General features: G+C 45.2%; 1 protein-coding gene across 3 annotated transcripts in view; it reads left to right on the forward strand.

The window, feature by feature from the left end:
* JCAD (junctional cadherin 5 associated) overlaps positions 1–25588 on the forward strand; it is a 78655-nt gene that overhangs the window by 18821 nt on the left and 34246 nt on the right. For 2 of the 3 annotated variants that reach the window (XM_006067778.4, XM_006067780.4), the window contains exon 1: positions 22054–22204. The exons of the other annotated variant lie outside the window; for it this stretch is intronic. The gene's annotated coding sequence lies outside the window, so the exon portion shown is untranslated. Of the gene's footprint in view, positions 1–22053; positions 22205–25588 lie in introns of those variants that run through there. 3 annotated transcript variants of the gene reach the window in all.

Consider the following 25588-nt stretch of genomic DNA (forward strand, 5'->3'; position numbering starts at 1 on the left):
TGGAAGATAATTTTTCCAGGGGTGGTTTCAGGATGATTCAAGTGCATTACAGTTATTGTGCACTTTATTTCTATTATTATTACATTAGCTTGACCTCAGATCACCAGGCATTAGATCCTAAAGGTTGGGGACCCCTGTCCTACATGAAAGATGCTAACAGATCAGCACCATTAGGTTGAGAAGGTGAGAGTAACCAGGTCATTGAAGTTCACTAGTGGGACATAAGGACCATTTTGGACTATTTTCATGACCATAATTGGGAACAAAACACATTTTGAACTCATTTTGGCACAATCACATTTTCATGAATTGCAAATAGCTTTTATACTTAGGGGCTTCCCTGGTGGCTCAGATGGTAAACAATCTGCCTGCAATGCAGGAGACCTGGGTTGGATTTTTCCTGTGTGGGGAAGATCCTCTAGAGAAGGGAATGGCTGCACACTCCAGTATTTTTGCCTGGAGAATTCCATGGACAGAGCAGCCTAGCAGGCTACAGCCCATGGGGTTGTAAGAGTCAGACATGACTGAGTGACTAACACTTTATACATACAGCAGAGTTGATGGGAGTGTGTGTGTGTGTGTGTGTGTGCACACTTTAAAAGCCTCAAAATACAATAAAGCCTTGCTGTTCACTAGACAGCTGGCATCAGCTGTTCTCTTCCGAGTGATTAACTCCCCTACGTGATTCCTCACCACCCTGGATAAATCAGCGTCACTGGCTACAAAAATGGCGGTGGCCATCCCATATCCTAGGAAACAACTGTCCAGTGAGCACCAGGTCCAAAAGGGTCTCCCAACATTTCTGTCCCTAGAAAGCCATTAGCGACAAATAAAAAATCTGGAAGGCACATCCACGTTTCACAGCCCACATCCCCGATGTTCCTCGGAGATTCCCCAGATGGAGGCACAGCAGTCGTTTTGTGAGTGACTGCCAAATGGGGCAGGCAGACAGGCAGGGGAGCAAGAGATTCTGGGAGACAGATGCTGGTCTCTGAGCCTTGCTCACTCTCAGGTAGCCATGCTCCCATCGACACCTCCGCAGTTCAGTTCCTCCTCCGCCAGGCGGAGGCAGCTGGAGGCAGAAGTCCCGCCCTCACCAGCGATGGCTTCTCAAAATTTACCCCAAAGAGGGAAAATAAAAATCTCCATTTTGATTCATGAACATTACTGTTTGTACATCATCATCCTTCTTGGGATCGAGATCAATGGTCCATGTCATGTCTTTTCTTCCCACATCAAGGCTTGGAAACCAAATGGACTTCGTCCAGCTCCTGCTTTAGGGTCACTGTGTTCCTGACCCTTATTATTTTTAAAAGAGAAAGAAACTGAAATGCAATCAGGCCCTTTATCTTGCTATCGCCTCAACTCTTTGATTTAAAACCTGAACCCTGAGCTGGCAAACATCTCCCTTTGTTCTAAGTCAACACATAAATCTTGGAGTTGGGGCGGGGGGACTTCTTTGAGTTCCTCCAGCGTTGGCTGAGACCCCAGACTCAGAAAGGTCGTGTGTTCTGGAAGTCCTAAGGGTGACCATTCTCTCCTGAACGTCCCACGAGGAGAAAGACTGCTGTTTGCTCTTAGAATGCTAATGATTTATCTTTGGGAGTTGGAAGTCACATCAAGTACTTCCAACCACCTGTGTATAATCTTCACGCTCAACCTGCTTGGTTTTTTTTCCTACCAGATCCACTCTCTCTACTTTCATTCATTTTAAGCCAAATTGACAACTCCAGCGGGGTTCCAGAGTCCATGCTAGGTCTTTTTGACTAGAGACAGAGAAACAACCTCCCCTACTAACCTTCCCCTCCCACACTGGGAACTGGTTAAGCCAGGCAATTGTATTACTGACAAAATGATGTTGGACAATGTTTCTCCCCAACTTGACAATCAGATACTAAGTTGGCTTCCTGCCTGGGGTAGAGAATGTGCAGTTGTGAGAGGCTGATAGGGGGAACAGGTCTGCCTCCACCACACAGCTATTCCTAACTCAGAAGAACCGGGACTCCCACCCTTGGCTCCAGCCCCCAATCTGGAGTTCATCTTCTATGTCTATCCTGCTATTCTTTTTTATTTTTTTTATTTTTTGCTGCCCTGGGTTTTCCTTGCTGCGAGCAGGCTTCCTCTAGTTGTGGTGAGCAGGGGCTACTCTCTAGTTACAGTACTCTGGCTTCTCATTGCGGTGACTTCTCTTGTTGCAGAGCAAGGGCTCTAGGGTGAGCAGTCTCAGTAGTCGCGGTGTGCAGGCTTAGCTGCCTCATGGAATGTGGGATTTTCCCAGACCAGGTCTTGAACCCACCTCCTCTCCATTGACAGATGGATTCTTAACCACTGGACCACCAGGGAAGTCCTATTCTGCTGTTCTGACAGGTAACATTGGAACTTCTTTAGCAAGAGATAAAAATCTCCCAAAACTAAGATGTGCATTCCATACTTTCCAAATATGAGAGACATTTATCAGTGTACCTTTTAGAAAGACCACTTCTGACTTATCAGGAAGACCTAGCTTCTTTGTATATAAGAAGTAGGTGAACATATTCAGATCATATGCCTCAGATTGGCAAGAATTCATATCTGCTGGCTGGAAAAAGCTAGATGGACATTGCCCATCTCTTGATCCAGAGTATAAGCTGCGAGAAGGCCCAGGGTGACAAAAGTGAGGAGACCTTTGTCTGTTGGGACAAAACACTGAATGACTTTTTCCAATAGTGGAATTGGATTTCCACCCAACCTACATAGTATTAATGATCTAGATTTGCAACATGTCTCTCAGTATGAAGAATTCACTGTTGAAAGTTCAGCACTAAGACAATTGCTATGGTTGAAATACAGACAGAACGTTCTACCTTGGGCCTACTGACACCATCCTGCAGGCAAAGAAAAACAAGTGAGCTCTTCATTGCGTTGTTGAAGGCAGCTCATTTCAAACTGGGGAGCAGACTCTGTTTTTTGCCCTGTCAGTAAAAAGCACAACAGACTTGTCTGCCAAAGGGACAAACCAGGCCTTTGTGGAGGGAAAAAGTTTAATATCCAAAAAGAAGCAGACAATAAGTAAGCTTTGTTTTCCTGGGCAGTTAATCTTTACTGTGCTTCGTACATGTTCATTTTTCCATGAGAAAAATCCCTTTTTATAAAATTTCATGTACAGTTTTATTTTTTTGGTGACAGTTTAATGCTAAAAATAATTCTAAATTGCCCATTTTTCAAGAGTTGGTAGAGATACAGAGTTTTGTCATTTTTGTCTATAAAATTTGTCATGTAATTTCAATTTTGAACATTTTACTGGAGTTCATTTAAACAAGTAGACTTTTCAGAGGAAGGACTAGATTGATGTTAGAATCTGGTTAAACAAAATTCTCTCTGATGCCATAGATTTCTGCTGTGCTGATGAGAAGGGCAGGCAGTTAGAACCCCATGGATTGGACATCACCCTGAGTCCATGGGACTCTTAAACAGAACAAGTAAACTGAGGCATGGATGATGCTAGAGATGAGTTCTTGGCACAGTTGCAAAACAACTGAAGAGCATCTTGGGGGTCAGCCCATCATTCCTCACTCACACACACACTTTCCAACACACCCCTGTGGTTCTTGAAACTGCTCACATCTTTGGCTTATAACTCCTATTGTCCATTACTTGGGAGCCCTTCCTTCTTCCTATCCTGTAAGTTATCTCATCTCCTTCAAGTACCCTTCCGTGAATGCATAGCTCTGACTGGCCTGCCTTCTCAGATTTTCCACAAAATCTGTGTTCCACATTGTAGTCCAGCACAGTTATTTCTTTTTTAATTATTAAACTTTTTATTTTATATTGGAGTAGAGCCAATTATCAATCTTGTGATAGTTTCAGGTGGACAGTGAAGGGACTCAGCCATAAGTATACATGTATCTATACTCTCCCAAACTCCTTTCCCATACAGGCTGCCATTTAACATTGAGCAGAGTTCCCTGTGCTATATGGTAGGTCCTTATTGGTTATCCATTTTAAATACAGCGGTATACACATGTCAATCTCAAACTCCCTAACTATCACTTCTCACCTTTGGTCTAACTTGACATTAAATTTATTGAAAGCAAAATTATGACTTTGATTCATTACAGAATTCTTGAGCTAGAGGGAATCTTACAGTAAAGACTAAAGGACAAATATAGAGATAGTGAAAGTGAAAGCAAAGTCACTTAGTCGTGTCCGACTCTTTGTGACCCCATGGACTGTAGCCTATGAGGTTCCTCCATCCATGGAATTTTCCAGGCAAGAGTACTGGAGTGGGTTGCCATTTCCTTCTCCAGGGGATCTTCCCAACCCAGGGACTGAACCTGGGTCTGCAGCATTGCAAGCAGGCAATTTTACCATCTGAGCCACCAGGAAGCTCTGAAAAGTAAAGACCAATGCAAGGTCACATAAAAAGAGTGGCAAATAAGCACTATTCACAATAGCCAAGACATGGAAACTACCTAAATGTCCACAACAGACGAATGCATAAAGAATATGTGGTACATGTATACAATGGAGTAGTACTCTGTTATTGGAATGAAATAATGCCATTTGAAGCAACATGGGTGGGCCTAGAGATCATACAAAGTGAAGTCAAACAGAGAACTCATGTGTATTTGAAAACTCTGGAAATGTGCACTTTTAGTCTGGAATCAATGGCATCACTTTGATTTAGGTTTCACATCATTTGATCAAAGAAGCCTTTTTTTTCTTCCAGTTTGTGACCTTCATTAACAGTGAGCTGTCATGGTCTTCCCAAGGCAATTTTTTTACAAAAGAATTCACATCCTAAGGTATCAGAAAAAGTGAAAGCTTTTCTTAGCACTATCTGAGAACTGACTCTATTTTTCTTCCCATGGGAAGCTGAATTTGACAGCTAATGGGTCTGTTTTGTACTAAAACTACTATCTGTTCCAAGGCACTTTAAAAGGTTCCATCATCACCATTATGTGTGAGATATATAAATATATATTCAAAATTATTCATTTATAAGAAAGAGATAAAAACAGTTACACTTAGGCTTCAGAGTATATAACATTTATACAAATGCTGCTAAGTTTAAACTGCAGCAAATAAATGAAATTGATGTACCTGTAGACCTCCTACTTATATACACATTTGATTGATAGCCCTAAAAACGAACAGAACATCTTTTTGCACCAGAATTTCAGGCAGTGCTGGAGGTGATAGTATTATGGTGGTGGTGGTGGTGGTTTCGTCACTAAGTCATATCCGACTCTTTTGCAACCCCGTGGACTGTAGCCTGCCAGGCTCCTCTGTCCATGGGATTCCCCAGGCAAGAATACTGCAGTGGGTTGCCGTTTCCTTCTCAGGGGATCTTCCAGACCCAGGGATCGAACCTGCATCTCCTGCTTTGTCAGGCAGATTCTTTAGCACTGAGCCACCAGGGAAGCCCATGTAGAAATTAGAACCATCATTCGTTGTTAGTGGGATGTGAAATGGCACAGTTAGTGTAGGAAATTGTTTGAAAGTGCCTCAAAAAGTTAAACATAGAGTTACTGTATGAGCTGTAATTGCACTCCCAGGTACATACTCAAAAGAACTGAAAGCAGGGACTTCAACAGACATTTCTGCACCAAAGTTCCCGAAAGTATTATTCACAATAGGCAAAAGGTGTAAACAACACAAGCATCTATTGATCTATAGACAAATGGATAAACAAGATGTGACATATACAAACAATGGAATATTATTCAGCCATAAAAAGGAAGGCCATTCCAATTGATGCTACAACATGGATGAACCTTGAGGACATAAACCAGACAGAAAATGAGAAAACATAGAATAGGTAAATTTATAGGCAGAAAATAAAATTGAGGTTACTAGGGGCTGAAGGGAGGAAGAATGAGGACTTACTATTTAAGGGGGAGAACTTCTATCAGGGATGATGAAAAATTTCTGGAAATGGATATAGTGATGGCAGATGTACAACATCATGAATGTACTTGGTGTCACTGAACTATACACTTAGAAATGGTTAAAAAAAAGGTACGGAAAAGTAAATTTTTTTTGTTCAATTCCTTGCCAATGGTGTAGACACCTCAGTTCCAAGTACCACCTTCTGCCCATACCTGTGTGTCACCTCACCACAGGGAATCCTGGGAGCTCTCCCTCTGGTGTAGGTGGCACTGGACTGTTCCTGGTGCCTTGCAGCAGCATCGTTAATATTCTTTGTGATTCCAAATGTTTTTTCCCATCTTCCCCAGCTCAATCACCTACATGTCCATTTTTTCTGCCTGCCATTCTAGGCAAGTGAATTCTGCTGGGGAATGTCCCTTCTCCTCTCCCTTAAGCAACTCTCCTCTGAATAAAACATGGACCCAGGCAATTCAGCCTTTGCAGCTGGTTCTTGCAGGCATATAGTGTGGCTTTTGTTTCCTTCCATCCTCAACAAGTATTATGGCTCATGCCGATTTCGATTTCTGAGAAGTTGAGGCTGGCAGGCGTCTTTCAGTCCCATCACACCAGAGTCCAATTAATTTGTTTATTTTTCAAAAGACTTATGCATTTATTTTTTTTTTATTTTTGGCTGTGCTGGGTCTTTGTTGCTGCACTCTGGTGTTCTCTGGTTGCAGCAAGTGGGGGCTACTCTTTGTTACAACGCGCAAGCTTCTCATCACAATGGCTTCTCTTGTTGCGGAGCAGAAGCACAGGGGCTTCAGTAGTTGTGTCTTGAGTTGTGGTGGCTCAGTAGTTGTGGTCCATGGGTTTTGCTGCCACATAGCGAGTGGGATCTTCCCGGAGCAGGGATTGAACTTGTATCCTCTACATTGGCAGGTGGATTCTTAACCACTGGACCACCAGGGAAGCCTGAGAGTCCAATTTAGATGGACTAGCAAGGCCATGCTTCCCAGGACTACACGTGTGTACTATTGTCCTCCCCCGCCAGAGATGGCCATTCACAATCCAACCCCACAACTAGAGAAGGGATAACCTGCACACTGGGATGTGGTCCCTTGGTGAATGGGGCAGCCCCACCTCTCTATCTGGTGGAGTGAGCCCCACAGTCTTGGAGCATCCCACTTTAAAATCCAGCCCCAGCTGTGGTTCTTGCCATCAAGGACCACCTGGGCAGTGTAACTATTTTGATAAAACACTGGTGTGCAAACTCAAGAAAGGAATCCCTCTGTCAGATTTCTGAGTGGGTACCAAACGCTCAAAAAGTCCCTGCATGAACCATATTTCTAAATGAGAAGTGAAAACACGCCTGCCCCAGGAAACATCAGGCTAACTCCATTTGTCATCTCAGTGAAGATTCAGAACACATGACAGAGCTGGGAAGCGCATGTTATCACAAAGTGAGGATACAGGAGCGGCAGGCTGGGCAAGCAGAGGTGTGACAGCTCTTTGGTTTTTTACTCTGAGTCTTCCAAGATGCTTTTTCCCTTTAGCAGATATTACTGAAACAAAGACAAACTGCCCTCATTTTGAGTGCATTTTCCCCTCCCCGCTTGCTCTAGGTTCTTCCACTGTGCTGCTCCATAATCTGATGGCATGGTTCTGACAGGCTGGCATCTGCCAGTGTTTGGTGTTTGGCATTTCTGATGTGGCACTGGCTTCACTGGATGCAAGGCATTTTTCTCTGGAATCAATGTAAGTTTCTAGACTGGGTTAAGGGGAAAGCCTTGTCTTGAAATCCACCCAAGTCGGAGCCAACCTTGGGCACCCTTTCTGCTTAGCACACTTGTTATATAACAATTACCCAGTGTCATTGCTGCTGACAGGAAGATTAGATCAATGAGGGCATTCCCTGGAGTTGGGATAAAGCTGTGTGAAAGTCACTAGGCTAATGGGTTTAACGAGGAGAGGACTTTATTCCTAAGGACTCCTACTGAAAGCAGATTGAAAGCAGCATGTCACAGAGTCTGTGTCATGGGCTTTTTCTTGGACTCAGAGGGAACTGTGATTATGTTGGACCCTCCATCCTTAGAGCCTGTCTATTCCCTTCAGAGAGGAGGACTTCCCTGGCCCACTACCCTCTGGATTCCAGAGGCTTTTGCCCCAGGGAAAAAGCTGTCTATAGAGATCTGCTTGTGTAATCTGGACTGAAATAAAATAACTGAAGCTTCTCAAAACTAGTTGGATGTAGGAAATGAAAAAAAAAGGGGGGGGAGGGTCCTGCCTTCCAGGACTCAGCAGGTATTGAAAGCATCATGTGATGGGATGGGTGGATACAGGACAGGCACTGGGGGGTGTGACACAGCCGACATCTGCCCCATCACCTTCCATCACAGCCCTGCTCCCTTTGTGGGTTTCTGCCCGCTGTGGGCGTCACGGCAGCTTCAGATCCCCGGAAATCATGGCCGACATGTGTCCAGATGGATGCAGAGCTGTGGCCATGAGCGCTACACCTGCCGTGACACACCCACACATGAGGAACTGAGACACGAGCCACCTGGGGACATTTAGAAGCCAGGCCAGACAGCCAGGCTGGCTCTTCAGAACGTCTAGGTCAGAGAATCTGGCTCAGGACACAGAAAGAGACTTAAGCTTGAAATCACTCAAACTTTCAGTGAATTTTTGTTTGTTTGTTTTTGGTGGTGGGCATGCCATGTGGCTTGTGGGATATTAGTTCCCCAACTGGAGATTGAACTCGGGTCCTCGGCAGTGAGAGCATGGAAGCCTAACCACCGGACTGCTAGGGAACTTCCTCAGTGGGCTTATAACATGGTCACACTCTGTTCCTTTGGCCAGTTGCCTGTTGGGTGCCCTCCCATTCAATTTGGAAGAAAAGGGTGCAAGTCAGTGCAGTAGTGTCCTGGCGGCAGGCACACTGTGTGTGTCATCCGGAGGAAGTCCCGCTGATTTACCCACTCAGGGATGCTTCAGAGCACACCTGAGTTAGTGTCAGGTGGTTAACTCAGTCCACAGCGTTTTTGTCAAGATTGCTAACACATTTCTGCATCCTCTCATCATTGGGCTAAAACTACTCTTCTAAATCCTGAAAGCTAGCCCTTCTACTCCCTCTTGTCAGACACACACACATACAGAGACACACACCACACACACACCCCACAGACACACACACATACACAAAGCCATGCACTCAGATTAAGCTCTGAGCTGTCACATCTCACATTAACTGAGTCCTCTCATTAAATGTTCTCTGGGGATCTTGTGATACCTGGGATTCCTGGCGGAATGTAGGGAGCCGGAATGTAGAATTAGCATCCTCCCTTACGCGGTCTCTTATCTGAATGCATTTGACGTTTAAGTAGCTTTCAGAAGCTCTGACCCTTTGTTATAACTTGAAAATGCACATGCTCTTTGTGATACCATTCTGTCATCTGCAGAGAAGGAAGGAAGGAAGGAAGGAAACCAGCCTTGGTTTTCAATTAAGAGGCTAAGTGGAACAGTCCTTCTTACAATCTGTTAATCACCTAATATCTCTGTAACATTTTTCCTGCAAAAAGTGAATGAATCCAAGCAGGCCTCACAGATATTATGGGTTCAGCTCCAGACCACCTCGATAAAGTGAAGACAGACACAAAGCAAGTCACACAAATGTTTTTGTTTCCTAATGCGTATAAAAGTCATGCCCATACTATGCTGTAGTCTCTAATGTGTGTAATAGCATTATGTCTAAAAAACATTTTATTGGTAAAAATACTAACCATCACCTGAGGCTTTTTAGTGAGTTGTAGTAACAATGATCACAGATCACCATAATAAATATAATCATGAAAATATTTCAAATACTGTGAGGATTATCCAAATGTGATGCAGAGACTCACAGCAAGCAAATATTATTGGAAAAATGACGCCCATAGACCTACTCAGTGCAGGGTTGCCATGAACCTTCCATTTGTCAGAAACACACTATCTGGGAGGCACATTAAAGCAAAATACACTAAAACAAAGTCTGCCCGAAGAGAAATAATTTTCTTTCTTGGTTCTCAAATGAGGGGATGGCGCTCAGAAGTTACATGTTGTCCCCAGAACATGAAGACACTGGGAGCTCTTACTGGGAGAACACGTGATGGCCAGGAGTTCACATCACTCTCACTCATTCTCGTGTGGACCCCTGGAAAGGCACAACCTTTAACATTTATAACGGCTAACATTTATGGAATGTCAACTCTATTCTGAATGCTTTCATAAAAGGTCTCATTTGATCCTCGTAACCACAGTGTGGTTTGTTATCCTATAAGCAAACTGAGGTTCAGAGAACAAAGTGATTTCCCTAAAGATACACGGTCAATGAATGACACCCTGGACACCCAACCCAGACCTATCTGACTGCAGAGTCTCAGTGCTTCTTCAGGTTATGTCACTGCCTGACAAGCAGTGGGATGGGGAGGTAGGTCACACGTGAATGTTTTATTCCCCACCCTGGGCAGCCGATGGCTTTGTAGTTAACAAGGTCTACAAGGCAAATGAGGAAGCCTCACAAGGAGGACCCGCCAGGAGTAAGTTAAGACCATGATCTGTCATAAACCATGGCCCTTGAACTTTGCTGCTCATTTGAACCAGGGAACTTGTTTAAAATGCAGATTTGCGAGCCCCATCTCTGAGTTCCTAGCCGCTGACAGCTACCCATATTTTTTTTTCTCAAATGGCCCCAAAATTTAATAAAATCAGCTGACATTTCCAGCCTTAATGGTTTCTGTTGTGAATGGTAGGTTGTCATTGGGTGTCTTGTCTTTAAAAAGCTTACAATCTGTGAGATGAAAGAGGACTTTGTATGTGTAGGTCCTGCAGGAAAATACACTCTTATTTTGAAATATTAGTAAAAATAGTGGCTTTCCTGGTGGCTCAGAGAGTAAAGAATCTGCCTGCAATGCAGGAGATCTTGATTCTATCCCTGGGTTGGAGAAGGGATTGGCTACTCATTCCACTATTCTTACCTACAGAATTCCATGGACAGAGGAGCCTGGAGGGCTACAGTCCATGGAGTTGCAAAGAGTCAGACACAATTGAGTGACTAACACTTTCACATAGCATGGGACATAAAACAGAGCACATAATCCAGAGAATGGGAGTGTTCAATAAATATACTTTACTGAGTAGCAATGGAGTTAACTGTGCACTAAAGATGTTTCATGGACTTTAATTTAAATGCCAGGTATGTTTATGTGATACTAACCTCTGGTCACCCCCTTTTATGAAAAAAAGGAGAGGATTTTCTTTTCCCAAAGCAATAATGTATTGGCATCTGTAGGGTTCTTTCTTATTGTCCTTATATGAGTATTTCAAACCTGCAGCTAAGAAAACCTACCTCTCTTTTAACTTTTAAATATATTCCCTTAAACATAGGTATTACGCCTCTAAAATCAAGAGATGATCGTATTAAGTGAAGTAAGTCAGACAAATACCATGTGCTATTACTTATATGTGGACTCTAAAAGCAAACAATACAAATACACTTATTTACAAAACAGAAGTAGAAACACAGACATACAAAACAAAATTATAGTTACCAACGGGGAAGTGGGGAAGGGATAAATTAGGAGTTTGGGGTTAAAATATATACACTACTATATATGAAATCAACAAACAACAAGGACTTACTGTATAGCACAGGGAACTGTATTCAATATCTTGTAATAGCATATAATGGAAAAGAATCTAAAAAAGATTATTTATTTGAATATATATATATATATATATATATATATATATACACACACACACACACACAGGCTTCCCAGGTGGCTCAGGGGTAAAGAATCTGACTGCCAACGCAGGAGACGTAGGAGACACGGTTCTATCCCTGGGTCAGGAAGATCCCCTGGAGTGGCAAATAGCAACCCAGTATTCTTGCCTGGAAAATTCCATGGGCAGAGGAGCCTTGCGGTCTACAACTCGTGGGGTTGCAAAGAGTAGGACACGACTGAGCAGTTGAACACACACGTGCATATGTATATATATATGAATCACTGCTGTACACCTGAAATGAACACAACATTGTAAATCAACTATACTTCAATAAAAAAGACCTTATCATTTTATACCAAATGTCTGAAAGTCAGTTTTACCATCCTGCAATTGCTTCAATATCAGAATATTTTATCCTCATATCCTCCATCTCTGCTCCCATATGGTATCCTGTTCACACTGCAGTTCATTAGCAAAGGTGGGGAAAGTAAAAATAAAAAATAAATAATAATAATGAAACAATTTATTATGAGTTAGCAGCAGAGAAGTAGTAACTAGGAAATTTTAAATTACCCCTTCAACATACAAAATCTATCATAACCTCATATACAGATTTGCTCACTGATAAGCAGGTGGGCCCTGACCACAAATCAGGCAGTGTTCTCTGGAAAAGATATTAGTTTTGTTTATGAATAGCATCTGTTCAAGAATGTATAATATTATGGCTCCAGTGTATACCGTGTAGAGAGGGAAAAAAAATAGGGATGAACTTAATACGACATCTGTGACTAGTTAGTTATGGTAACCTCCAGGTATTTGGTGGTTTCAGCAGAAGTTCTAATATACATTCCAGCCATGAAGAACTACAGGGAAGCCTGTACAAATACTGAGACAAAGATGAATACATTCACTAGTTTGAGAACACTAGGAAATACACATGGCTCCCTGCTGACTTGAGAGCTGCACTCAATTTCTCCTCTCCCATGGGAGGTGTGTGCAGGTTCCCACGTGGGGACAGAGGCTCTGGCCACCCCAGATGCTGAGATGGGGAGTCACTGGACCTTATTAGTGGTGACCCCCCACAAATGGACTAAGTTTCCATGTATCCAGGGGACAGTGGCTGACAAAAGGAACATGCCAGGAGTCACGGAGTTATCCATGCGCTTCCTAACCAAGTGTTCCAACCAAGTGAGACACTGGGATTGGACTTTTACTGTTATTTTGTAACCACTGCTGATGAAAAGCTGACATTCACTAATGATTTATTTTCTTTTCTCAGACTTATATTTCATGTCTGTTAGTTAGCTTCTGACAAACCGTTAATTCTTCTCCTTGGCTCTCTTGTTTGCATGTTTTATATTATTTGCTTTTAGAAAATGTAATTTTGTTTGATTTAGCCAAAAAGCAAGCAATCTGATACATAGGTATATATCAGATTGACCATATACATATATATATATATATATATACACCATATATATATATGGTCAATCAAACACCAGGAACTTAAGAGGCTAATAAAGTTTGAGAACACTAAGCTGGGTTTATGATAGAATACAGAAAAAGCAGAAGTAAAACTCAAAACAGATTTAAAACAAATAGACCAAAAATTCAAGAAAACTCAGGCCTTTTCTAAATGTGTTGGTCATTTTTCCTTTGGTGACCCTCAGCCCTCTGCTTACTGTTTTCACTGTGTGCATATTGTGAGGATTTATAACTCAGGATTTGCACAATGTCAGTTTAGATGGCCATTTTTCACTTCAGATACATTCAATAATTCAGTGGAACGAGCAGTTGTTTTATCTACCTGTTCAAAGGTGTGGTTCGAGGTTGCAGTGAACAGAGGGGTTGATTTCGGTCTTAATTTATAGAGGTGGGTGACAATTTGGGCTTCCCAGCTGGCACTAGTGGTAAAGAACCTGCCTGCCAATGGAGACATAAGAGATGTGGATTCAATCCCTGAGTTGGGAAGATCCCCTGGAGGGGAGCATGGCAACCCACTCCAGTATTCTTGCCTGGAGAATCCCATAATCAGAGGAGCCTGGCGGGCTGCAGTCCATAGAGCTGGACACGACTGAGCGACCCTAAGCACACATGCACGAGTGACAATTCAGAGAGGTCAATGGTTTTGATGGAAAAGTTTAGTGTCGCTCACAATTCCCCTAGAAAGGAGAGGCACGCAGGGCCGTGGGGGAAGCATCAGTGTCCACCAGGTGCCAGAGAAGAACAAGTGGACAGCACGGGCCACAGCCTTTACTGCGGTGCCTGTGGAAAAGGGCAAGGCAGGGCTAGGGAACCAGCTTGGAACCGGCTGGTTTGAGTGGCTCTGGGGGGCTCTGGGGCATCAGGGCTTTCCCTGGTTGCCTGAGGGGAGGATTTAGGGAAGGGACAATACCGGCTTTGGGTGTGAGGGTTAGATAAGGAGGTAGTTTCCAGCCTGGGCCCCCGATCACAGAAGACTTGTAAACAACCGGGCCACTGCTCTGGCTTTGTGATTAGTGGACGCCAAAGAGATAAACATGGAGCCTAAGAAAACACAAGACAGAGATGAACAATCCAGAACTCAAAATCCAGCAGCTGAACTAAACACGCAGGCTGATACAGCAAATCCAAGATATATCATGATAAATCCAATCCTAGAAGCTTAAACCAATTGCTGTGGGTGTTTTATGAACACAAACAAGCAAAGATGTAGAAAACTCTCTTTATATGGGAGATTCATAGCCTCTCCAGCACTCAACTCAAATCACTCCTTCAAAATCATCCAACCCTGGGCTTCCCTGGTGGTTCAGACAGTAAAGAATCCTCCTGCAATCCTCCTGCAAGCTGGAGACCTGGGTTTGATCCCTGGGTTGGGAAGATCCCCTGGAGAAGGGTATGGCAACCTACTCCAGTATTCCTGCCTGGAGAATTCCATGGACAGAGGAGCCTGGTGCGCTACAACTGAGTGAGTAACCCTGGTAACAAAACTGTGGGAGAATTTAAGTCAAGGCCTAGCCACATGCCTGGCACACAGCAAACATGAAAGGAAGTTCTTGCCTCTCCCCTGGCCTTGGTGTCATCTTTGTATCACTTGCTATTGCAGACCCAATAAAACCCTGATAATGTTATTCTCTCCCCCAGTGGAAGGTTTCCCTGGTGGCTCTGATGGTAAAGAATGCACCTCCAATACAGGAGACCAGGCTCTTTTTTTTTTTCTAATTAATGTTGATAACCAACTTGTTTCATAGTTGTTCACATATCTCCCATTAAAAAAAAAAAGTCACACAGGGTAAGAAAATACTCAATGTTTAGGACTTCACTGGTGGTCCAGTGTTTAAGGTTACACACTCCCAATGCAGGGGGCCCGAGTTCAATCCCTGGTAAGGGAACTAGATCCCACATGCTGCAACTAAGACCTGACCCAGCCAATAAATTTTTTTTTTTTAATGAAAGAAAAAAGAAAATACTCAGCTTAATTCTGGTAGATTCTCAATGAGCTGGTGTGAGATGGCAGGAGAGGAGGCCGGAAGTGCCTGTGTGTGGACACGCCAGTGCTGGTCCACTGTCCTCTGGAAGCCACATCTGTATCTCCTTTGTCCCAGGCAATTCTAGCCAGCCACTGTCATTCCCTGGAAAACAGGAGAATTGGGTTTTCCTTATGAATCTGGCAAAGCACCACAGTCTGCAGGCAGGGGGATGCTTGGAATGAACCTCAATTCTGCTCCAGTGGGTGGTGATGGCGCTTGGTGGTGGTGGGTGGCGGGGAGGCCATGAAGGTGTCGCCTGATGGAGGAGAAAGTGGAGAAAGAGACAGCAAGTGATTTTTCTCATGCAACAACCATGCAGATCCTGTCTCCTTAGAGTGAAGGTATAGTACTGAAATGTATTTGTCATCCTTTTTCTTAATCCCCATGGTTGTAAATTTTCTGTTTGGGTTGGTGCCAAATCTCTAAGGCAACAGTTAACACACCCCTAATGCACTTTATTTCCCTGGAGTGTCTTCCAGCCTCACGGAGAGACGTTGATGGCTACCGTTCTGGGAAGGTTTATCATGTGCCAATCATTCTGTTAGGCCCTCCACACACTAGTTCTTCTTCTTGTACTCTTTCTCTGCTTCTCAAACTTGCCCATGTGTACGAATTGTCTGGGCACATACTTAAAATAGAGATTTCAGGCTCTCGACTGTAGGAATTAGAAATTCTGATGGTATCCAATGAGGTCCAGGAGTCTGGCTTTTAGTCAGACCCCCCCAAGTTGATCCTGAAGCGAGTGATCCATGGAGCACACTTGGGAAAACATGCCTAATTCCTAGTTCATGGTCAAAAGTGATTATGAAGCATAGCCTCTAAATTAATAGAAATATCTATGTCTAAAAACAGGTTTTCTTAGCACTTGTGAACATAAAACCCTTTCTAGTTTTTGTATAACTACTATTGTCTGACTTTCCAGAACAAGCCAACAAGAGGGACTTTGAGATCTTATCGAGAACATTAATCTTTTCAGAGAATAAGAACTGGTAGTGTTTTTACAGACTGAGAAAAACATCAAAGAATAATGAAGTTAAAGGAGACCTTGTGGTAGGTCATCACTGAGGCCCTAAAGCAAGGAGGGTTGTTTTTTTTTTCACTGAGTCCTTGAAAAAAAGCAGCAAATCAAAGAAACAAGGGTTTTGTCTTTTTTTTTTTTTTTAATTTTTATTTTTCCTGAAGAAGACCGTTAAGCATTCTTGCTCTGGTCATCTCACATCTGTCCTGATGACTCAGTAATCCAGTTCCTTCCTGAGTCTGTGAAATCCCTTCTCCAGAACCCGCAGGGAGGCGGGGTCGTGGAGGCAGCCAGGGAGGCATCCTGGCTCAGGGTCCCGGGCAGCATCACACTCAGAGTTGCTTTAAACCACATTTTCTGTTTCCTCACAATTACATAAGCAGGCGATAGATATTTTTCCTGTGTTGAAGTCTCCCAAAATCAAGTAGGTGAGAGAGAGAGGGGTGAAGTTACCTTATAATTGGGAGATTTGGAGGCGAAGTGGTGAAGGAGGGGGATTCCTTTTATGGGCAAAATAAAACCTTTGCAGGTGCTTTCTGAGTTACAGAGACCTGCCTGATGAAGAAATGCCCTTTTTTTCTAAAAATATAATAGCAAGCGTACGTGTACATGTATGCTCAGTTGTGTAAAACTTTTTGCAAACCCAAGGATATAGCCCACCAGGCTCCTCTGTCTGTGGAGTTTTCCAGGCAAGAATCCTGGAGTGGGTTGCTATTTCCTCCTCCAGGGGATTTTCCTTATGCAAGAATCAAACCTGTGTCTCTTGTGTCTCCTGCACTGGCAGGTGGGTTCTTTACCACTGAGGCATCTTGGAAGCCCCATATACCCGTGTGTATGTGTACAAAAGGCAGAAGACCACAGGCATATACATGTATACACAGTTGGTTCTCATCTCTCATGCCCACCACCCCAGGTCCAAGTGCTGTAAACCAGTGTGCAACGGGTTTTTTCCTCTTCAGCTTCCACCTTCATTTGGGGAAACACCACACCCCCTCTTTGTGCTCTTTAGACATTCACCCTCTCATACTCATTGCCTTTTTCTCTTGCCCTTCTTCCTTTTCACAATTGTAGCCCCAAATCTGCAGAAAAGGCTCCCATCTTTTTCCTTGCTTCCCACCCCCTGCCCCCACTCTGCCCCATCCTCATTTTTTTCATTCTCCTTGTTCATCTGAAATGATCTTAGTCATGGCTGGAAGGCATGAGAGCTGGGCCAGGGATGTATCTGTGCTGGAGAAAGCAGAAAGGCAAACATTTTGGAATGAGCTTATCATGTTAGAGAGCCGGTGTCAGTAAACCACAACAATCTAGGAAATCATGAAGTCATCTTCTCCGGAATCTGTGATAGTGCAATCTTGTCACCTTCCTCTAAAGAAAGCTGCCTTCACCCACCTTTCTGCCCCAACAGTTTCTTATTACAGAGGCTTTATGTGGGTTGGTTTAGCTTGTTTCTCCCTTTGCTTCAGTGTTGTCTTCTGTGTCAAATACACAGCAGTTCAGCTGCATTAGGACACTTCTGCGGGGTTGACCCAGAAACCCAACAATATAACTTTGTTCTGTGGGAAACCGTGTCCTGATCTCAACATGCTGGTTGATAAATGATCTCGTGGGAACATTTGGCTCCATGTGTGTGCATACTGCTGGGCACATAGATGCTCCACAGCAAAAAAAAAAAAAAAAAAATTATTTCATTGAGTTGACAAATTGAGGACAGATGGGAATGGTGTGTCACTGAAGCAGTCTATCCCTGATACATGCTTTCATAACAAGAAGTCATGTCACTGTTGTATATAACTGTGATTTTCCAGGAAAACTTCTGCATATAATTTTCTTTGCTTTTTTCTTATTTTCCCAGCCTTCCTCTGCCTAAGTGCAACCTAAGCCTTCCTGCCAACAGAGCACCATTAGAAAGGTGTTAGTGGTAGGAGCTGATACTTCTGCCTGCTTACCTTGTGCCAGCGCTATGCTGGTTGCTAAAGAGGCCTCATCTCACTTAATGCTCAGGGCTTCCCTACAAGGTGAGCACTGTTGTTGTCCTCACAGTATTAGGCAAGAAACTGAGGCTCACAGAAGTCACACATCTAGAAAGCAGCATGTGCTCAGTTGTATCTGACTCTTTGTGATCCCATGGACTGTAGCCCACCAGGCTTCTCTGTCCATGGAATTATCCAGGCAAGAATACTGGAGTGGGTTGCCATTTCCTCCTCCAAGGTATCTTCTGGACCCAGGGATCGAACCTGCATCTCTTGCATCTTATGCACTAGCAGGTGGTTTCTTTCCTACTGTGACATCTGGGAAGCCCCTAGAAAGTGGCAGGAATACCCAAGATCAAGTACACAAGCCATCTGCCCCTTGAGCTCCAGAGCAAGCTGTCTGCTCCCATCTTCCCCTCCTGGTTTCCTGGGATACAAGAAAGATGATTTCACCACATGACCCTTGACCATATCGCCTTTCTTTTCCAGCACAAGTGTGTTTGGCTTTCTATGCTCTCTTAGACTGCACACGCCTTGTGGTTAGGGTTCAGAATGAGAGTCTTAGGCCAGATTCTGCAATTGCCTACCAGCAGGGCCTCTCAGAGCCCCAGTTCCCAGTGGCACCATCTCAGAGGACAATGGTGAGGACTGAAACAAAATCATGCACTTGAAGGGCTCATCCTGGGACTCCCTGCAGTACCAATGCAATGACTTTAGCGAGTGTTGGTGTGATGGCAAAGAGCACAGCCAGAAATTGGTAATGTGACTGAACGGTTTTCTTCTTCTTTTTTAAAATATTTGTTTATTTGGCATATCAGGTCTTAGTTGTGGCTCCCCAGATCTTCGCTGCAGCACATGGACTCTCTAGTTGTGGCACACAGGCTCCGTAGGGATAGCTTACAGTGAATGATGTCAGATTTGTGATCTCCAAAGAAGATTTTGCTTCAGGACCAGGGACCAGGCTTCAGATACTCAGAACTTCATGCGGCAGAAGTTCTATTACAGCGAAAAAGGACAGAGAAAGCTTCTGACATAGACATGAGAAGGGGGACAGAGACTGCCTCAGTCACTAGTCTTATCAAGGCCTTATATACTTTACCAGATCCACTGCCAGAACATACATCTTAAATTAACAAGATTAGAACTAGCAATAGAAAGGTCTTACCAGACCCACTCCCAAAACTTGATATAACAAGATTAGTCAGAAGGTTCTTGTTAAGAAGGAGAAACATGTCCTCGAGCAAGATACATTGTTGTTATATAATCATTCAGTTCAGTTCAGTTCATTCGCTCTTTGCCACTCCACGGACTGCAGCACGCCAGGCTTCCCTGTCCATTACCAACTCCTGGAGCTTGCTCAAACTCATGTCAATCGAGTCAGTGATGTCATACAACCATCTCATCCTCTGTCGTCCCCTTCTCCTCCTGCCTTCAATCTTTCCCAGGATCAGGGTCTTTTCCGGATCCTGAGTCAGTTCTTCACATCAGGTAGCCAAAGTATTGGAGTTTCAGCTTCAGCATCAATCCTTCCAATGAATATTCAGGGCTGATTTCCTTTAGGACTGACTGGTTGGATCTCTTTGCAGTCCAAGGGACTCTCAAGAGTCTTCTCCAACACCACAGTTCAAAAGCATCAATTCTTTGGCACTCAGCTTTCTTTATAGTCCAACTCTCACATTCACACGTGACTACTGGGAAAACAATAGCTTTGACTAGATGGACCTTTGTTGGCAAAGTAATGTCTCTGCTTTTTAATTGCTATCTAGGTTAGTCGTAGCTTTTCTTCTAAGGAGCAAGCATTTTTTAATTTCATAGCTGCAGTCACCATCTACAGTGATTTGGAGCCCTCCAAAATAAAGTCTGTCACTGTTTCCATTGTTTCCCCATCTATTTGCCATGAAGTGATGGGACCAGATGCCATGATCTTCATTTTCTGAATGTTGACCTTTAAGCCAACTTTTTCACTCTCCTCTTTCACTTTCATCAAGAGGCTCTTTAGTTCTTCTTCGCTTTTTGCCATAAGGGTGGTGTCATCTGCATATCTGAGGTTATTGAGATTTCTCCGGGCAATCTTGATTCCAGCTTGTGTTCATCCAGCCCGGCATTTTGCATGGTGTACTCTGCATATAAGTTAAATAGGCAGGGTGACAATATACAGCCTTGACGCACTCCTTTCCCAACTTGGAACCAGTCCATTGTCCCACGTCCAGTTCTAACTGTTGCTTCTTGACCTGCATACAGATTTCTCAGGAGGCAGGTAAGTGGTCTGGTATTCCCATCTCTTGAATTTTCCACAGTTTGTTGTGATCCACACAAAGGCTTTGGCGTAGTCAATCAAGCAGAAGTAGATGTTTTTCCGAAACTCTCTTTGCTTTTTCTATGATCCAACAGATATTGGCAATTTGATCTCTTGTTCCTTGGCCTTTTCTAAATCCAGCTTGAACATCTGAAAGTTCTTGGTTCATGTACTGTTATAGCCTGGCTTGGAGAATTTTGAGCATTACTTTGCTAGTGCGTGAGATGAGTGCAATTATGTGGTAGTCTGAACATTCTTTGGCATTGCCTTTCTTTGGATTGGAATGAAAACTGACCTTTTCCAGTCCTGTGGCCACTGCTGAGTTTTCCAAATTTGCTGGTCTATTGAGTGCAGCACTTTAACAGCATCATCTTTTAGGATTTGAAATAGCTCAACTGGAATTCCATCACTTCCACTAGCTTTGTTCATAGTGATGGGCCAAGGTCCTAAGGCCCACTTTACTTCACATTCTGGGATGTCTGGCTCTAGGTGAGAGATCACACCATCGTGTTTATCTGGATATATAATCATTAGTATAGAGCTTAAGGAAAAACATACCCTTGACCAAGATGAGTTGTTTTGTTGTGTAATCATTAGCTCTGGGCTTAAAGAAAGTTATTCTTAAAAATTGTTGCCACAATAACTCAGAGTTTAAGAAAAAACGTCTTATGTCACTAAGACAAAGTGATGTAGAAAAAATGTTTGTCCCTTTCTCCCCCTCGAGAGCCCCAGACCCCTTTCTCCTCCTTGGGGACTCCGGGTTTCTTATCAACCTACCTAAGAATTCACTCTCTCAGTAGTTACGAGGCATGTAGGGTCTTAGTTCCCCAAGGAGAACTCAAACCCAAATCCTCTGCCTTGCAAGGCAGATTTTTAACCGCTGGGCCGTCAGGGAAGTCCAACTGAAAGGTTATCCTTCTGCATTGACCGGGGGCTGACTTAGCCAATACCATCGCCCTCTCCATGACTCATCAGCAGTTGAACATTTTGTCTTTTCTCTGCCCTCCAAAGTGCAAGGACTTTTGCCCTTGAGCAGACCTGGCAGCAGTCTGATCGCGGCTGTGAGGGAGGTGGAGAGGCCGGGAGCAGTATGTGTTCAATCTGTCTGACCTCTGCCTTCTCCTGGCTTCCCGTTTCCTCATCTACCAAGAGACAGGATTGAGCAGCCTTTACAAGGCCCTCTAGCTAAGATACTCAGCCGTCTGCTTTTAAAGGAGATTCCAAGCACTAAGCTGTTGTCACTGTCTTCTGCTCTTCACACCTTCCCTGCGTGTATGTTTTTGTGAAAGTGTGTGTGTGTGTGTGTGTGTGTGTGTGTGTGTGGCTGTATGCATCTCTGTGTGGCAGTGTACGTATGCATACGTGTGTGTGGACATTCGTACAGCGTTGAAGCTGCCCAAACCCAAGTGACTGGAAAGAGGAAAAGATGACCAATTCACCTGTGCCGTAGGCGGGGCCGGAGTAGGCCTGTGCCTTTGGCTACCGGTCCGCCCCCTCCCCGGGTGCCGCCCTCCGGCCAGAGTGCAGAGCCTGGAGGCCGCTCGTCGGTCGGGGCGGGGCGGAGTGCGCGGGGTGGAGCGATGGGCGGGGCCGGGGATCGCGAGGCCGCGGGGGCGGGGCTATGGGCGGGATGCTGGGCCGCGGTGGGCGGGGCGATGGGCGGGGCCACGGAGAGCGGGGCGGTGGCGGCGGCGGCTCCGGGCATGCTCGGCCGCAGAGGCTGCGAGCGGGGCGGGTCGCGCTGTTCCCCGGCCGGCCCGAGCGGCGGCGGCAGCGCAGGGCAGCATGAGGGAGCCGCTCGGTAAGTCCCGGCGTCTGTCGCCCCTCCTGACTCCCTTCGTCCATCTGGTCCGCTCCCTCGGCGCCCCGTGGGCCTCGCCCCAGCCTCTCGCGTTCGCCCCCCAACTTCTCCAGCCCGGACGTGGGTCGGGTCGGCGCCCTCCCCAGCTTTGGTGGGGATGTCCGCACCCTGTCCGGAGCCCCCGGCGTGGCGCCCAGCCCCGCAGCCTCGGGCGGGGGGCGCCCCTCTGCTGGGGTGGGGGGATGAGTCCCTGCCCTCAGGTACCCGGCCCCGGGCTCGCGTTAACCTGTCGGCGCCGAGGGCCGCGGCGGGCGTTGGCGCTCGCCTTGCCCTTCCACGCTGGGTCGGGGCGGCGGGGGGTCGGGAGGCGGGGGTCGCTGCCCAGCTCCCGGAGTCCGGGCCACCCCCTGGGTCCAGCCCACCCGCTTCTTCGCCTGCGCCCTCCGACTTCGCGGGCATCTCCACCGCGGGGAACTGACAGCCGCCGCCCCCAGTTCCCACTGGCGCCCCTCCTGCCTGCCCCCACCCGCGGCTGCTGGGACCTGCCCGCGGGACGTTGGGAGCCGGCGGCCGCGCCCCCGCCCCGCCCCGTCTCCGCCCGGCCCGCGCGCCCACCGCCTTGGGGTCAGGGCCGGGATTAGGGTGCTAATCGCCGCTGCCTCCTAGCCTTGTGCGCGGCGGCCCGGCCCTCCCCCAGGCGGCTGGCGCTGAAGCCAAAGAGAGAAAAAGGAAAACAGGGTGGGAGAAAGGAAAGAGCCCCGCCTGAGAGCGCTGTAAATCCGTTAATAAGCCCACTTCTGGGATCCGGAGCCCGCCCGCCGGTCCTGGGTCTCCGCGCTTACCCTGCGTGTCCACACCCCCAGTCGCCATCAGTTCACCCCGAAAACCAGGGATTTCCTAGAAGACCCGACCGCAATGACCTCAGCACTTACAACTGAGAGCGCCGCTTTGGCCCCCTGTCACTGGCGCCCCGGATTCTTTTAGGGGTTTGAAAAAGAAGCTGTGATTCCACTACTGAAGAAAAAAAAAAAAAAAACCGGGAACTTTATGCCCGCGCCACCTGGTTACGCCCTAGCTCTTGCTCATCCTCACTCTCTAGGAGCGAGGACTTTGGGGAATTAGCTTAGGCAGGTCCCCACCCCCAGCCGCCCACACCCACACCCTGCCATCCAGTCTCCCATCCCCTGCGTCCCCGTCCCACCCCCATCAGCATCTCCCTCCCCAGATTTGGTCGCCTGGCCTGTCTTAGGGAGAGGGTGGAGCGGTGAGGACCACACAACTGGGAGGTTTTCTGCCTTCCCTGGCTGTTTTGTCTTTTCAGATTTGCAAGTAGAAACGGGGTGGGGGTGGGGAGGGTAGGGGGGTTTGAGTGGAGGGTTGGAAGATGGGAGGGGGAGTGGAACGGGGATTCAGGCAGCCAGAAATTCGTGGACAAAAATTGCAGACTCAGTAGTTTGGGTGGGCAAAACTTCAGGGAAGTGTCGTCCTAGGTCAGGTAGGTTTAGAATTTAGGATAACTGGACTAAGACCGTCCAGCAAGGCAGAGGCGAGTGAGAAGTTTTTTTTGAAGTTTCACGCAGATTCTATTTCCAGGAACTTGTGTTGGCTTTGATGTGACCTGGGAAGTGTGGTAAATTCGTTTGGTTTTCCATAATGTTCTGTGGGTTTGGACTTTATGTTTACCTTGATATTAGGTGTCTAATTCTAGGCCACCAGCTGAACAAGCCTCCTGAAGGGCTCCAAGTGTTACTCAAGGCAGGCAGCTTATAGAAAATGGTTCCCCTCCCACTGTAGGGGTGAGCAAATATTTGTTGAACAGAGGCCTTCATCTACTGGGCCTTCCTCCCACCAAACTTCACCCTCTGCTGCAGAGATCCGAAGGTCAGGCCCTTGGCAGGCCCAAGAGATTTAGGGGGATTGGGTGGGTGGAGGAAGCCTGTGCCAGAAAGAAAAAAACATTCTTTCTACCTCCTTAGAACATAGCTTAAGATCCCAGGGTGTCCACAAGCTCTGGAGGTCTTGACAGCTAATCACAGTTATCTAATAAGGCATCTGAGTAAATCACAGATTCCAGAAACATTTGGCTGTAAAATTTTAGCTATAAAAGGTAACTGGAGATTGGAGGTACACAGGAGAATAAATAAGGACCAGTTTTTCAATTAAAAAAAAAAAAACTTTGAAAAGATGCTTGGAGTCTAATTTTTTTAATGCAGTTTAAAAATAAGTTCTAGAAATGGCTATCAGCAAAGAGAACCCAAGGAGTCTGCGCCCCCATCAAGTCCTCATTGTCCTTGCTGCAGAGCTCTGGAGTTTGGAGGACAGTTAACACCATGGGGCTGTAGGAGCCCAGAGTTTCTCTAATAATGAGCTTGGCGGGACTTCATGCTAATTGATCTAAAGAGAGTTTAGAACACAGAGCGTGGGATTGAGACAGTTGTTCTGTTGTGGTTTTTCTTTCCAGAGGCAAAGACCATGTCTCTGAAATCCTCCAGGCCAATCGCTGAACCCATCACTGAAGTTCATTTGGTTTTTCAGCAGATGTTTTTCACCTTTTGGATGGCAAGGGTTATCTCATTCACTGAAACTTTGCTATTGGTCTTTGTTATGAGGGCTGGCCGACTTAGGAATGCTGAGGGACACTCAGTTGTTAAAGCCAGGAGGCTGAGAACAGTCTCCAATGCTTTGATACAGCCTTTAAACCTTTCATGTCATTGAATACAGGAACCGCCCAGATGCTAAAACCTCAATTACCTTGATTGAAGTTTGCAGTATGTTGTTTAAAATTTGACTTTTTACCTTAACTTTCTTTGACCAAATATATTTCCCAGAAACTGTCTATAGATAATATAGTTGAGAACAGCCTGGCCGAAATGACAAAACCTTATTATCAGACCACTAAATAGCCTTGTGGTTTGTTGCTTTCTGGTTATCTCTCTGGAGTTGCCTATTCAGCTTGCGTTTTTTCTGTATAGAAATATAAGAATTTAGATACTATTATGAAGACACCAAGATAAATATTTCAAAGAGGGGAGGGGGAAAAAGGGAGTGAGAGAAAGCAACTATACATCGTAAGACTAGTTGGAGAAATAGAAACCAGATGGTTATTTCTTGACACAGTGGAGTTTGAGGCAACTTTTACTTTCTAGTTAAACACTGAATTTTTCAGTGTTTACTTCTGGAATAATATTATATGACTTTCATAATTAGAAAATGAATAATGTAAGAATTATACAGGTTTGCTTAAACTTTGACATTTTTATAAAACCTTGGGTGTTCTATTCTAAAGATATTTAAAAGCAAAACTAGTGTGTTGTAAGTGTAAGAGATTATTTTAGGAATCTTTATGTGTGGAATTTGACATCTGTGATGATAGTGGAATTTAAT

The sequence above is a fragment of the Bubalus bubalis genome, chromosome 14 (assembly GCF_019923935.1).
Source record: "Bubalus bubalis isolate 160015118507 breed Murrah chromosome 14, NDDB_SH_1, whole genome shotgun sequence".
NCBI classification, from domain to species: Eukaryota; Metazoa; Chordata; class Mammalia; order Artiodactyla; family Bovidae; genus Bubalus; species Bubalus bubalis.